Source organism: Chiloscyllium punctatum, chromosome 39, assembly GCF_047496795.1.
Source record: "Chiloscyllium punctatum isolate Juve2018m chromosome 39, sChiPun1.3, whole genome shotgun sequence".
Taxonomy (NCBI): Eukaryota; Metazoa; Chordata; class Chondrichthyes; order Orectolobiformes; family Hemiscylliidae; genus Chiloscyllium; species Chiloscyllium punctatum.
This window is the reverse complement of record NC_092777.1, coordinates 21094586-21109149: the sequence shown is the minus strand read 5'-3', so window position 1 is coordinate 21109149 and position 14564 is coordinate 21094586. Positions and strand designations below refer to the sequence as shown.

At 42.5% G+C, this 14564-nt stretch overlaps 1 long non-coding RNA gene across 1 annotated transcript in view; it reads left to right on the top strand.

Moving 5' to 3' along the window:
* The first annotated feature begins 7463 nt into the window (after positions 1-7463).
* LOC140463860 (uncharacterized) overlaps positions 7464-14564 on the top strand; it is a 38337-nt gene continuing 31236 nt past the window's right edge. Inside the window, exons 1-2 of the long non-coding RNA XR_011954794.1 lie at positions 7464-7680; positions 11765-11840. This is a non-coding gene — a long non-coding RNA (uncharacterized lncRNA). The remainder of the gene's footprint in view (positions 7681-11764; positions 11841-14564) is intronic.

Below are 14564 nucleotides of genomic sequence, written 5' to 3'. Positions count from 1 at the left end.
GAACAATTCCTATCATTCCATGCAGTCTCATCCTGATACAGGGCTATCATACATTTCATGCCCTTCCTGTCTCGCTTCCACCCGAGCGGAAAGGGAACCACCTGGGCCACTGGCCGACCAGAGGCACATGCATAGCAATTGCTCTTGTTCAGACTTTTTACAGTATACTTTACCCATTCAACCCAGGCATTTGCATCCCCGTACCCAGTTTCTATTTCAATGGTCTGTTTCAAGTCCTTTACCTCTATAAATTTTACTACTTTAGGATCATCGGGAGGGGTGAAAGATTGTATCTTATTACCCAGTAGTTCTACCCGTTTTCCCTGTCCTACACTAATTCGGAAACAACAGCCCAAGAAATCCTTCCCATTTGCTTTCATTTCTATCCCAAATATTTCATTTAATTGTATCTTATAGGTGGCCCCACCCAGGATTGTTTCGTGCCATGTGGTTTTCCTTATTGTTAGGTATATTGGGTTACACTTTTTATCAGGGCAATCACGAGCTGGTCGGAAGGGGGCCCGGTGTACTGTGACAAGACCGTTATACCAAGTACCGTCCCCAAGGCCATCCCCATAGGACTTAAGATGTATCTCAGAGCTGCGATACTGTCTCTGATTATCTACGTCCCCACAATTTACTAAGCTACATACATCAGCGTCTATTACTTGTGGGTTATCAGATTCAGGAACCGTTAATAATACATATGAAAATGATATTTGATGAAATGCCAATACTAAGAGAGCTAGCATCATAACTCTAAGCATTCCCAGTATTCTAAACATCATGCTGAAGCACAAAAAGACTTAATATACAATCTTACAGAAATAATCCCGCGCTCGCGTCGCCACTGTATAATTAGTTACTCAAAGTCTCTTTAGTCTGAGTTTCAGCGGATCTTGCGTTGATTCGGCTGTCCAGACTTCTTTCTCCACGGGAGGGTCCACTGGCCCTTTGATCCGAGTGTAGTGAGTCCAGCCTTTCTCCGCTGTCCTTATTGCCGTTTCGGTAGTCAAAAGAGCCTGGTACGGCCCTTCCCAGTCCGGCTGTAATTTAGTCTCTGTCCATGATTTTACTAAGATCCAATCGCCCGGCCGGATGGAATGAACGGTGAATTCAAGGGGTGGAGTCTGTGCCAATAAACCCTGTTTCCTTAGGAAAGACAAAGAGGAGGACAAACCCAGTATGTACTTCTTTAAAAACAAATCTTTAGTTTCGGGAATTGGCAATTCTCCATTCGTTCCCAAGTAAGGTAATCCAAATAAGATTTCATAGGGGGATAGTCCCAAGTCTTTCCTTGGGGCTGTTCGTACTCGCAAGAGAGCTATAGGTAAACATTTGGTCCAAGGGAGTCTAGTTTCTATGATCAATTTAGAGAGCTGTCGTTTGAGTGTTTGGTTCATTCTCTCAACCCTTCCCGATGATGGCGGGTGCCACGGAGTATGGAACTCCTAGGAAATTCCCAACCCTTTCATTACCCCCTGTAACACTTTAGAAGTAAAGTGAGTTCCTTGATCGGAATCAATATGGTTCACGAGCCCATATCGGGGAATTATGTGCTCCAATATTGTTTTAGACACTCCACTTGCAGTGGCGGTAGCTAGGGGGTATGCCTCAACCCAACCAGATAAATGATCTACTATGACCAACATATATTTTAGTCTGCCTACCCTGGGGAGTTCAGTATAATCTACTTGTATACTCTGGAAAGGTCTCAATCCTGGGTCTCTTCCTCCCGGGGTCTGTTTTCTCAAGACTTTCTTATTTACCTTTTTGCATATGATACATCCCTCACATATTTGTTTAGCAATTGTATATATTCCTTTACATCCATATTCCCTAAGAACTAAATCACACATTGCTTGTACTCCCCAATGGCTGCCTTGGTGTAGGACAGCCATAATCTCTCGCATCATCATTTTGTTTAACATTTCCCTTCCATCAGGTAACCTCCAATGCCCGTCTGCTGTTTTTACAGCTCCTAAATCTCTCAATTCATTTTCTTTGCTTTCAGTAAATATAGGAGCTTCCCGAGGACCTGGAACAGTAGGTATTAGGGAATGAATCACCACTTCTTGTGGGTTCAGGGCTGCTTCCTTAGCCACCTCATCGGCTAATCTATTCCCCCTAACTTCTAGTTCATTTCCTTTCTGATGACCATTTACATGCACTACTGCTATTTCTCAGGGAAGTAATAGGGACTCCAAGACCCGTTTAATCAATTCTTCATGTACTAATTCTTTCCCTCGGCTGTTGATCAGCCCTCGTTCCTGCCATATCTTGCCAAAAGTGTGCACAACACCAAATGCATATTTAGAGTCAGTGTATACTGTTCCCTCTTTATTCTCTAATGCTCTAAGGGCTCTTTCCAATGCATAGAGTTCACAAGTCTGAGCTGACCACCCATTTGGCAACCGTCCTGCCTCCACCACACTACTGTTTGTCCCGTCTACGACTGCATACCCATTATATCTTTTCCCTTCAATCACCCGGGATGATCCGTCTATAAAAAGTCTAACCCCTGCATGAAATGGAACATCTCTGAGGTCCATGCGGACCTTAGTTTGGTATTCTATAATGTCAAGGCAATCGTGCCCTGGATTCTGAGGAGAGTCTCCTTCCCCTTTCCAAAGAAAGGCAGCTGGATTTAAACAATTGTCAGTGACCAACACTAGATCATCCTTTTCTATTAATATTGCCTCATATTTCAGAATCCGCGAGTCTGTCAACCATCGCCCAGCTTTTTGGTTTAGGATTGTTCTCACTTGGTGTGGAGTGCTTACTATTAGGGCTCCCCCAAATGTAAGCTTTCTGCTTTCCTCCACCAACAGTGCAGTGGCAGCCACAGCCTGCACACACTCAGGCCACCCCCGGGATACTGGATCCAGCAGCTTCGAAAGATATGCTACTGGTTGTCTCATTCCTCCCCACCTCTGGGTCAATACTCCCAAAGCCGCTCCCTTATCCACGGTAACAAAGAGGTGGAAAGGTTTATCTAGAGAAGGTAAGGCTAACACGGGGGCATGGATCAGATCTCTTTTGAGTTTCTCAACTAGTTCTTTTTCCTCATCATCCCAACTTAGACATTTTGGTCCCCCCTCTAATAGTTTGAGATATAATTTCTTAATCTTCAGTGCATAGGAATCAATCCACAATCTGCAATAACCCATTAGACCTAAAAATTTGCGTAACTCCCTTTTAGTGCTGGGCAGTGGCATTCCCACTATTCCCTCTATCCGTTCCGGGTTTATCTTTCGCTTTCCCTCACTAACTAAATGTCCCAAGTATTTCACTTCTTGCTCCACATAGTGTAGTTTGTTTTTAGATACCCGCAGTCCCTGCTGACCCAGGAAATTCAATAATTTGTTAGTGGCTTCTACTACTCTTTCTCTTCTTTTTCCTGTTACTAAGAGGTCGTCTACATACTGCAACAGGGTAGTCCCCTTGGGGCTGCTAAATTTCTCCAATACTTGTTCTAACATCTGTCCAAATAAATTCGGGGAATCCGTAAACCCCTGGGGAAGCACAGTCCATCGGTATTGCTGTTTTCGTCCTGTCTTAGGGTCTTCCCACTCAAAGGCAAACAAATTCCTACTTTCCTCTGCCAAGGGACAGGCCCAAAAGGCATCCTTTAAATCTATCACACTAAACCATTTGTGGTCATGAGGGATCTTACTTAATAAGGTATAGGGGTTTGGCACCACTGGGTGCCTGATCAGTACTATTTGATTTAATGTTCTCAAATCCTGCACCAATCGATAAGTTCCATCGGATTTCCGCACTGGTAGTATTGGGGTATTATAAGGAGACATACATGGCTCCAACAATCCATCTCTAATCAATCCTTCAATTACTGGCTGCAGTCCTCATTTACCTTCTATGGAAATGGGATATTGTCGCTCACAGACAACGTCCCCTTTCCTTTTTAAATTTATTTCAAGGGGGGGGGAATCTGTAATTTTCCACGATTCCCTTCTCTAGCCCATACAATAGGGTCTATCTCTCTCTCCATATCCTCTGTCAACATTGCCATTTGGACAACTAATTCTTTTTCCTGAATTCCAATCTCCAGTCCTAAGAGGATAATTAAATCTCTCCCTAGTAAGTTACTTCCTATATCAGGGATATACAACAATTCCCCTTTGACCCTATCCTTAGGACCTTCTATCATCATAGGTTCAAATACTGGAACAGTAAATCCCTCCCCTTTAACCCCTGAAACAGTAATTGACCGTGTCGACATTTCTACTTTCTTTGGTTTAAAATTCAGTGATGACCGTGCTGCCCCCGTATCTACTAGGAAGACTACCTCTTCCTTATAGGGTCCCACCTTCAGGTTTATCAAGGGTTCCTGGTGGGCCCCCGAGGGCAGGAACCCCTGACACCCCTATTCTTCATCAAAATTCATAAGCGGAATTGCCCTCTCTTCCCTTTTCAGAGCCGGACATTCCCGCTTAAAGTGCCCTATCTTTCCGCAATAATAACATCCTGCCTGTGGAGTCTTCCAGCTCTGCCCCTGTCGCTCGAACCCTCTATCAAATACTCCCCCTTGTCCTCTCCCTCTCTCTCTCTCTCCCTTTCCCCCTTCCTCTCTGTCCTACATGCTGCCACCCACCGCTCCGGTTGCTCAATGTTGGTTCCATTCTTTTCTTAACTACCTCATCAACCGTAGCTACCATCATTTTCACCTTCTGTTTCTGTCTCTCATCCTCTCTCTTTACAAACACTTTCTGTGCCTCTCTTAACAATTCATCTAATGGCTTTTCACTCCACCCTTCTATCTTCTGTATCTTTCTCTGTATGTCTGGCCATGCCTTTGTCACAAAATGTACTTTCAAAAGACCCTGTGCCACTGGGTCCTCAGGGTTCATTCCAGAATATTTCCGCATTGAGTCTCTTAATCTTTGCAAGAAAGCTGAGGGAGTCTCATCTTTCTCCTGTCTAACTTCAAAGGCTTTAGTCAAATTCTGTGACTTCGGAACTGCCTCTTTTATTCCTTTTAGAATCAGGTCTTTCAATTCCCTCATTTCTTCTCTATGCTCCGGATTTTGATTTTCCCACTGGGGGTCTCTGAGGGGAAACTTCACCTCTCCCTGTCCAGCATCCCCATCTCCAATCGGATGTTCCCTGTCCCATATTTTAATGGCTGCTCCCCGTTTAAGTCCCCTTTCTTCCCCAGTAAATAATATATTCAAAATAGACATTAACTCAGCCCAGGTATACAGACTGGGCCCCAAAAATTGATCAATTTGTTCAGACAGCCCCACCGGATCCTCAACCAAGACCTTCATTTCTTTTTTAAATATTCTGACCTCCCCACTGCTGAGGGGGGCACTTACAAACCCAATCTCTTTATCCCCTATTGGTACCTCCCGAAGGGGATAAGTCGTTATGTTCTTCCCTTTTTTTTTGTTTTCCCCCCCTTTGGCTTTGATTTAGATCCTCCGGAGCCCTCCTCTACATCTACTGCAGCTGTGCTTTCTTTTACTGAGGATTGAGGGTCAGGAACAACAACATCCACGTCCACTGCCCCTTCATCCTCCTCTCGTGAATCATCTGTTTCCTGTCCCTGTCTGTCTGTCTCTCCTCCTCCCCCATTTTCACCTAACCTGATTTTATGGTATGGGGGAGGCAAACAGCCAAGAGGATCCCAGGGACTAGGTGGGGCAGAGGGGGAATCCTTTGTCTTTACTACCATCATTCCCAAACTGCCCTTCCAACAGGATGCATAGTCCGCCTCCTCTTGACTAAAAGGTTGTTTCTTATTCACATACAAACCTAAATACTGACAGACCCAATCCTCGTCCGAACCATACTTTGGCCAGAAGACAGCCGGACGTAGGACTGGTTCTTTGGTCCATACTAAACAACAATATTTAATCATTTTCTTTTTATCCTTTTCCCTTGTACAAGTATTGCTTGTCCATTCCCGCAACATCCTCCCCAACGGACTTTCAGGAGGAATGTTACCAGGGACTTTTTCTTCTTCCTGTACTTCGTGACAGCTACTCTGCCTACCCCCCATTTCCCGGGGCCTTCGCTAGTCCCTCAGCGAGTAAATACCCCTTGTCCCGGCCACCAAGGCAATACTTAAAAGTCAGGTTTCTTACCTTGGTCTGTGCACAGAGTTGCCTGGCCCCTTATCGCCGTAGTTTCTATCGACCTCCTATCCCTGTCTGATTCAGATGTCTCTCTTGTGGGATTCGTACCAGTCACCCAAGGGAGCAGACCAAACCAGGACACGAGACCGCTCCTCAATGGAGAACGGGACACATCTTCCCAGTGTCCAAGGCCAGCCACTCCCCCCGGTGATGGAAGAAAATCCCGGACAGCCCCCAATTGTGAGAAACAAAGCTCACATACTTCAATAATTTCAGTCCGAGACAAGATCTGAATCAATAGTGTCATTTATTTTACACTTGCAAGTGGGTGTGATGTCCCGTGTCTAAAAGGCAGAGGACATACACACCCCAGGTTCAATTCATACATAATATTTATATGATTTAATGTCCATTGTTTTACACTGCTCCCTCCCCTGCTTACATCATCCACTTCCCTAAGACCGGCCCCCATTACCCCCTGTTTGCCTCTTGCCTTATCCGGCCTTGTCTGTGATAAAATGCTTATTTCTGGTCTCACAAGGCTGTTTGACCTTACCCTGCTTTAGGTCATTGTTAGGCATATCCCTTCTTCATCATTATCTACCCCCTTCATCTGTGCCTTTCCCGAGGCCGTTCTGATCCCTATGACCCTTTTAATTGGGGTTTGTTCCCGTGTTTTCGTAAAAGTGGGAAGCAGATGTTTATACCTACTGTTTGTACAGACGTATCTAGCTTAACTTCATCCTCTCACAACATCTTATCTATTTGCCCACCGTGCCTACTATTGTTCATTGGCACATTTCATTCTGACATACAATTTTAGCTAATACAAAAACAATTCTACATTTCCTCTACATCGTTTCCATTCTTGTTGACTCAGCTCTTGACTAAAACAATTACCCACTGGTGTGAGTTCACCTCCTTTGTAAAATGGAATTGCAGAAGTAACACTAATCCACCTATATCCCACAACCCCTACATTTAGAAGGGGAAGATTGCAGCCCTACGTTATTCACTATAACACACTGTTGAGTCTGCTTTACATTTGACTGGTCGCCAGCAACTGCACCTCCATCAAACACATTTCACTTTTAAGTATCAGACAATACCAGTCTTTTCCTAATCCCCGTCTTTACCTCGGAAGTTAATTCCTGCAAATGCGGGAGGAAGATGGAGAGGTTGCGCCAGAACGCGCGCGCGCGCAGGACACTTTCGACGAGCGTTTTATTTTGAAGGGGAAAAAAAACCAGACGATCTGAGCGCGAGGGCGCACGTGAAACGCGGGCACAAGTCAGGCGCGTGCGCGTGCGCGCGCCCCCCCCCCCCCCCCCCCCCCCCCCCGAGCTCATGCCCATGTTACCTGGTGACGTCCCTGGCCTGTCAAATAGGAGACATCCGTCTTCTTGCAAGGAATCTTTCAACAATTCTTTCTGGAGTAATTTTGGGACAAATAAGTAAACTTCGAGGCACTTTTTTTTTGGCGGGATGATGTTCGTTGCTGGCCCAGTAGAAGTAGAATTTAAAAAAAAGGGCACAATGGGAAGCACTTTGCAAAACAACGATTATCTGAAAGAGAAAGGTAGGTTTGGATGCAGCTGAGTTCCAGGTGTTGGTAATGGGCAAACTTTGAACTTTTAGTCGAATTTTGATGGAGCAATGGTAACAACCCTACCTCTGGGCAAGGAAGACTGGATTTCAAGTCCCATCTGCTCTAGAGGTGCGTAATAAGAACTCTGAACAGGTTGATTAAAACTTCCTATTTTAATTTTGATAATTATGTAAGATAGATGATACATTGACCACCAGATAATCACCTGAAGGGTTCTGGGTGATCCAAGATGGAATACTGGAGAAAATTGTGATTGTCAGAGCCATTCCTTTATTTTGGAGGATTATTTCATTGTTGGAACTGATTTCCTAGATTTTTTGAAACAGTAATTACTGTTTTATAAGCTGTTGCATTGTTTTATAACTTTCAAGACAAATGGTACTTAAAATAAGATGGAGAGCAGATACTACTTGAACAGTGAAACAAGGACAGGGATCCTGCACAGCTGACTGAGCAGGCAGTGAGGTTTTGCAGCTGACTGCCTGTGCTGCTCAGTTTCAAGTATCTTTGGAAAAGCCTATGTAGGAAACTTCTTATAGTGGGGAGCAACAAAATTTTTTTTGATGTCTAATAATACTCTGTTTCTTTGTAAATTCTCAATAGTAAGTAGGATAATTTTTTTTGTTTGTATGGTATACTGAGCTCTGTCTTTACATTAAACTTTTTTTAAAAAATAGGTACTAGGTTACTCTAGAACAGTGTTTTTAGAGCAGTAAGACTGGTATTTTCTGGGACTGTAGATTGTTACAGTGCAAAAATGGCCTTCAGTAGAATGATGTGCTTTTCCTGTGGGAGATTAGGGAGAATTTCAATATTGCTGATTATGTCTGGAGTAATGTGTTCGGTAGCGAATTCAATAGGATCATATGGGTAGGTTGGAGTGGTGATTAGGGACAATAAGGAATTGACAGAGCTGGGGACTGTGAGGTGGATGGCAGTTCTAGGAAGGTACAAAAACTGTAATACAGTTGGGTAGATGGGTTATCTGTAGGAAAAGTTGAAGAGATTGGTAGGTAGTCTACGAGTCTCCTGAGACTTTACCCATCTCAAACAAGAATGCTGTTTTGTAAAATGTAAGGGGTGATGGATCTTGGGGGAATGTAGCACTGACAGCCTAATTTCTGGTACTAAGACTGGCTCTGCTGCAATAAGAGGTTTGTCGGGTTGTAGTGATCGATTGTGATAGGCGACTCTCTAGTCAGAGACGCAGACAGACATTTCTGAGGCAGGCAACGAGATATCAGAATGGTGTGTGCCATGGTCAAGGATGTCTCTGAGACGGCGCAGAGTATTCTCAAAGGGGAGCGAGATTAGCAGGAGTTTGTTGTATACGTTGGAACCCAGTGGCATAGGAAAAAGACAAGGTTCTGAGGACAGAATATAGGAAATTAGGCAGATAGTTTAAAAGTAGGTCCTTGAGGGTAGTAATATCTGGATTACTCCCTGGTGCTACTTCCTAGTGAGACTAGGAATAGGAGGTAGAGCAGATGAATGTGTGGCTGAGGAGCTGGTGCAGGGAAAGGATATATACTTTTGATCCTTAGAATCTGTTGTGTTAGAAGTGTATAAGTAGGATGGGTTGCACGTGAATTGAAATATCGACTCGCATGCACCTTGGATGTTTTTCCAGGACCACCCTTTTCGACTCTGACTCTCCAACATCTGCCATCCTCACTTTCTCCTGAATGAAAAGGGACTAACATACTGTGGGGAGATTTTCCTGAGCCACCCAGAGGATTGGAATTGGGGGAGAGGTTGGAGGGGGGGACCACTCAGAAACAGTGAGAAAAGGGATCAGGCTGAGGCTGTTGGGGAAAAAGAGCTGGTCAAATATTCAAGGCAAACAGGTGCAGGGCAGAGAGTAAGGAAGGACTGATGAATTAAACTGCATTTATTTCAATGCAAGAGGCCTGACAGGTAAGGTAGATGAATTCAGGGCATGGTTGGGAACATGGGACTGGGATACCATAGCACTTAGAGATGTGGCTCAGGGATGGACAGCTCTGATAGCTTAATGTTCTAGCTTATACTAAAGCTGCTATAGGAAGGATAGAGAGGAGGCATTTTTGATCAGGCATAACATGGCAGTATGTAGGGAGGATGGTCCGGGGAGTATGTTCAGTGGAGTTATTTGGGTAGAACTGAGAAATAAGAAGGGAATAATCACCTTATTGGGATTGTACTATAGACCTCCCAGCAGTCACTGGGAAATTATGAAACAAATTTGTAAGGAGATCTGTTGTCTGTGTGAATAATGGGATGGTAATGGTGGGGGATTTTAACTTTCCAAACATAGACTGGGATTGCAATAGTGTTAAGGGCTTGGATGAAGAGGAATTTAAGTGTGCAAAAAAAAAAAAAATTTCTTATTCAGTATGGATGTACCTATGAGAGAAGAAGGAGCAAAACTTGAACTTGTCTTGGGAAATAAGACAAGGCAAGTCACCAATATCAATGGGGTGGGTGGGGGGGGGGGGGGCGGGGAAAGGGATCTTAGGGGAAAGTGATCATAATTCTTTAATTTTAGAGTAATGATGGAAAAGAACAGACCTTATCTAAAACTTAAAGTTCTAAATTGGAGGAAGGCTAATTTTGACAGTGCTGAAAATGTGTTGCTGGAAAAGCGCAGCAGGTCAGGTAGCATCCAAGAAACAGGAGAATTGACGTTTCGGGCATAAGCCCTTCTTCAGGAATGGAAGAACTGTTTGTTTAGTGTATGGATTCTTCTGTGGATGAAGAACAGTAGAGGTCCTTTACAGGTCTGTGAGAGTGGTGTCCTGATTTTGACAGTATTAGGCAAGAACTTTCAAAAGTTGATTGGGGAAGGATGAAGCCTTCAAAAAATGAGATGAGAGTTGAGACAGTATGTTCCTGTTAGGGTGAAGAGCAAGGGTGGGAAAACTAGATGATTAGAGAAATAGATGTTCTGGTCAAGGAAAAAGAAGGAAGCATATGTCAAGTACAGAGAGCAGGGATTGAGTGAATTTTTAGAAGAATTTTAAATGAGGTAGGATTATACTTAAGAGGGAAGTCAGGAGGGCAAAAAGGGGACATGAGATAGCTTTTGCAAATAGAATTAAGGTGAATCCAGAGGGATTGTACAAATATTTTAAGGACAAAAGAGTAACTAGGGAGAGAAAAGGACCCCTTAAAGAAGTCAAGGTCTTTTTCTCCAAGGTCAGGGAGTCCAAGTCTAGACAGCATAAGTTTAAAGTGAGAGGGGAAAGATTTAAGAGGGACCTAAGGAGTAACTTTTTCACACACTGAGATGCGTGTATGGAATGAGATGCCTGAGGAAGTACAGTTACAACATTTACAAGATGTGGAGGTGCCGGTGTTGGACTGGGGTGGACAAATTTAAAAATCTCACACCAGGTCATAGTCCAACATGTTTACACCTCCTATATTCACCTCCAAATCAATTATATAAATGACAAAGAGCAGTGGAACCATACTGCTAGTCACTGACCTCCAGTCCAAAAAGCAACCCTCCACCACCACCTAGGAACCACTTCCCTAGCTTCCCACAAAGTTCTCTAGTACACAACCATGACATGATGACCTGATGAAGGACCAATGCTCCGAAAGCTTTCATTTCTAAGTAAACCTGTTGAACTATAACCTGGTGTTGTGATTTTGATTTCAAAACAACATTTACAAGACAACTGGATGGATATATGAATAGGAAGGATTTAGAGGGATATGGGCCAAGTGCTGGCAAATGGGACTAGATTAATTAAGAGTATCTTGTCAGCATGGAAGAGTTGGATTGAAGGATCTTTTTCTGTGCTGAACATTTTTATGACCTTGAAATTTGCTGAGGCAATATACTGATAGCAAGTTCAATATTGCTAAAATGAATGCTAGAACTGACTCTCACATCAAATTGTAATTGAACTGTCTCCTAATATTGATGGGCCTAGTATGTGATTCTGCCATTTTCTATTGTATTTCTGATTTCTAGCATTCCTTTTTAAATGTCTGAATTGTAATTACAATGAAATGTGATGTTGCATTATTTTATAAATGAGTTTGCTTCTCTTAAAATGTGGAGTGCTGATCCTGGTGGATGGTGAGAGATGAGAATTGTATCCGACTGAAGGGCCACTTTTGCCAGGATCAAAGCCAAGGTAATTTATATAATGGGTACATCCAGACTAAACTTCCTTTTATACTGTCTCACATTAGCTTAATCCTGAAGCAACATTCAACTGTTCCTGAAGTAAGAAAACAGTTTGGAACCTATTAAATCCACTGTTGTATTGTGCCAGGCATCACAACTTTTCTGTCCTCTGTCATTTTGTTTAGTCATATATATGGTTCATCATTTTTGCAATAAAGTTGATATTTTCTTAATGCTAATGGGCTGACTGAATTTCCAGCTGGCTATATTTTTATTTTATTGAATATCCTGCAGTTCCCTTCTTAACAGCGTGCTTCAGTTATCTACAGCGCATGGACCAGGCTCATTACTATTTTCTGAAGGACAACTATGTATGGGTAAATAATGCTGGCACGGCTCACAGTACCCACGTACCATGAAAGAATAAGATAAAACCAAAAAAATGTACACTTTGAAATGCAAAAATAACTCTTCACAGAATCTCAAAGATTTTACAGCATAGAAGTAGTCTATTTGTCCCATCGTGCCTGCACTAACTTGTTAAATGAACATCATTGCTGAGTGCCAATCTCCTGTTTTTCCTTGCCCTTACCCTTGCACATTATTTTGTTTCTAAATAATCGTCAAATTTCCTCTTTGATCTATAAAAATGATGATGTGAGTACTTTGGAGTTGAAGGGCTGAAGGGTACAGTCCCTGTCCCTGAATGGTGTAGCCTGTTGCACCCCCAGATATCGGATTTGGAGCCTCATTTTAATAAATCAGGAATCCTGCTCCATAAACACCTCAACTCAACAGAGTAACAGTCAAGTTGCAGCAGTACAGACAGCAAACCCTCAGCTAAGATGAAAGGAAGGTGAAACTAGAGTCCAGTTGCAGGGATAGCAGTGGTACAGTGCTGGAAGCAAATGTGGGGAAGGCTTTGCTTTCTTGGGAATGAGATAGTGGGGGTGAGGTGAAGAACAGTTAGTTGGGTGGAGATTGATCAGTGACTGAGAGACCTTGGACAAGCTGGAGGTAATTGCTGATTAGGGATTGTAGCTGGACAGTGGGAGGAAATAAGGCCTCAGGCTGGGAGTCATCAATTGATCAGGTTGCAGGAGATGGCGAGCGAGGTGGAGAGGTTGGGTTTTGCTAATCAGTTTAACCTGATTTGATCTTTGGCTTGATTTGACAGTTGGTGTTTGGATTGGAAAGTATTACTTCCCTGAAATTAGTATGCCAGAAAGGTTTGGAGCGGAGGGGGTAATGGCTGAACCAGAGTGCATTGAATATTGAGCTGTGATTTGGAGTTCTGTCCTTACTAAGTATTTCCAGAATTTTGTACATTCAAACTTTGAGGTCTTTGTATTGGTTAGTGGTACCTATACAATGCAAGTTCAACAGATGAAAACTGAAATAGTGATTTCTGGAAAAATATTGGACCTGCGAGAACAATAAAAACTAGAAATTGTGACGACTTTTCAGTAATGCATCAAGTTTGGAGAATGCTTTGCTTTGGCTTTAAATTTGGCAAATGCATTAAATAAATTTTTAGAAATCAATATTTTTTCTCCAGTCTTAATGTTAACATTCAAAATTAACAAAAGTTTTAGATTTGCAACTTCATTTCTGCAAGCAAAATAATTTTATTAATATTAGTTACATAGTTGTGTCAGAAAGCAATACATATTTTGCATAGCTTTACTTTGGAATATTTTAACTTTTTTACTCTTCGGCAACCTATTGTGAAAAAGAAAATGGAGTTTGTTTAGTTATTACAATGACAAGTCCTTTTACAAAAAAAATCACGCTTTAAAAAAATACTATGAATTTAAACCTGAAAATTCACTAAATGTTTGGAATATAGCTGCAGTTACACTAAAGGATACCAATCTTGCATCATATTTATTGAATACAATACTGTGCTGCTAGACTCCAGTGAAACTGCTCGTGAACACTGTAGTATTGAGTAGGTTGAGCATTTTAAAATATGCTTCAAACAGGAGTTGTGCTATTTTGATGCAAACTCAAAACAATCTGAGATTACTTTCTCTGAAATGATTTTGGGAGTCAATTGATAGATTGATTTCTAGATTATTAACTACTTTTGACTGGCCAGACACTCAAATAGCTTTTGCATTGAAGTGTAAGTTGCCATTAGGGCGACAAGGTTGCCCAGTGACACGGACTTGGATGACTAACCTTGGATAACTGTGTGGAGTTTGTATATTCTCTCCATGTCTACTTGTGTTTCTGCCAGGTGCTTTGGTTTCTTCCCACAATCCAAAGATGTGCTGGTTAGGTAGTTTGGTCTTGGTAAATGCAGGATCATAGTGATGGGTTGGGTCTGGTTAAGATGCTGTTCAGAGAGTTGGTGCAGAATCCATGGGCCAAATGGTCTTTATTGCACTATAGGGGTTCTGTGATTACTGGAACTGTATTTAATTCAATATATAACTTAATCAATTTTGAAATCATTTTCAATACCTTTCCTCCAACATCACTACTTTTTCCCCCTAAATTTCTTGACTTGGCTTTCTGCTATATCAGCACGCTCTTCAATTTGTTCCAGCTCATGCTGGACCTTCCTAAACTTAGAGAGATGAATATTGGCTTGCTCCTCCTAAAGAAAATACACATCAGAAACAATTTGTTCAAAATATTTCCCATTGCTTCAAAACACTGAATAGTCATAGAAAGGCACGATGGCTCAGTGGTTAGCACAGCTGTATTGATTCCAGTCTCGGGC